This window comes from Vombatus ursinus, unplaced genomic scaffold, assembly GCF_900497805.2.
Source record: "Vombatus ursinus unplaced genomic scaffold, bare-nosed wombat genome assembly UNPS02014942.1, whole genome shotgun sequence".
Taxonomy (NCBI): Eukaryota; Metazoa; Chordata; class Mammalia; order Diprotodontia; family Vombatidae; genus Vombatus; species Vombatus ursinus.
The window spans coordinates 9,141,128-9,141,797 of NW_020954720.1; positions in this window are offsets into that span (position 1 = coordinate 9,141,128).

Below are 670 nucleotides of genomic sequence, written 5' to 3' on the forward strand. Positions count from 1 at the left end.
CTAGACGATAACAGCAGCCTTGTAATCGGTCTCCCTGCCTCAAGTCTCTCCCTACTCCAATCTATCCACACAGCTTTCAAAGTGATCTTCCTAAGGCTTGGGTATGACCATATCGCTCCCCTACTCAAACTCCAGTGTTTCCTTATTATTTCTAGTATCCAACATAAATCCCACCAAATCTGCTTTCCCAATAAGTTTACAGCCTTGCAGCCAATGACAGCCTGTCAGTGACTGCTTGGATTGCAATTATTTAATCATTCACCCACAATATTAGTGGAAGTTGTGACATACAGGAAATAAGATTTTCCTAAAACAATTTACAGACAACTATGCACAGTGTCAGAGGAAACTAATCTCAGAGGGAAGGCACTAGAAATGTGTGTATATGGGAGTTGGGAAGACAAAACTAGGAAAGGCCTTCTGCAGAAGGTGGGATTTGAGTTGGATGGGATTTTACCCAATTCTGTTAGGAATATTTCTCCTACTTCGAGATTTATTGGTCTTTTAAAGGTGTCTTCCAAAATGAGCATTCTTGGGAAGAGTTAACTCTCAGTTATGACAGTATCCTTACCTGCTGCTGTATAGCCTTCCTATAAAGCAGTTTACACTAGGATTTTCCTGAGAACCACAGCCAGCTGCATTGAAATAAGAGGACCACAAGAATATTTGC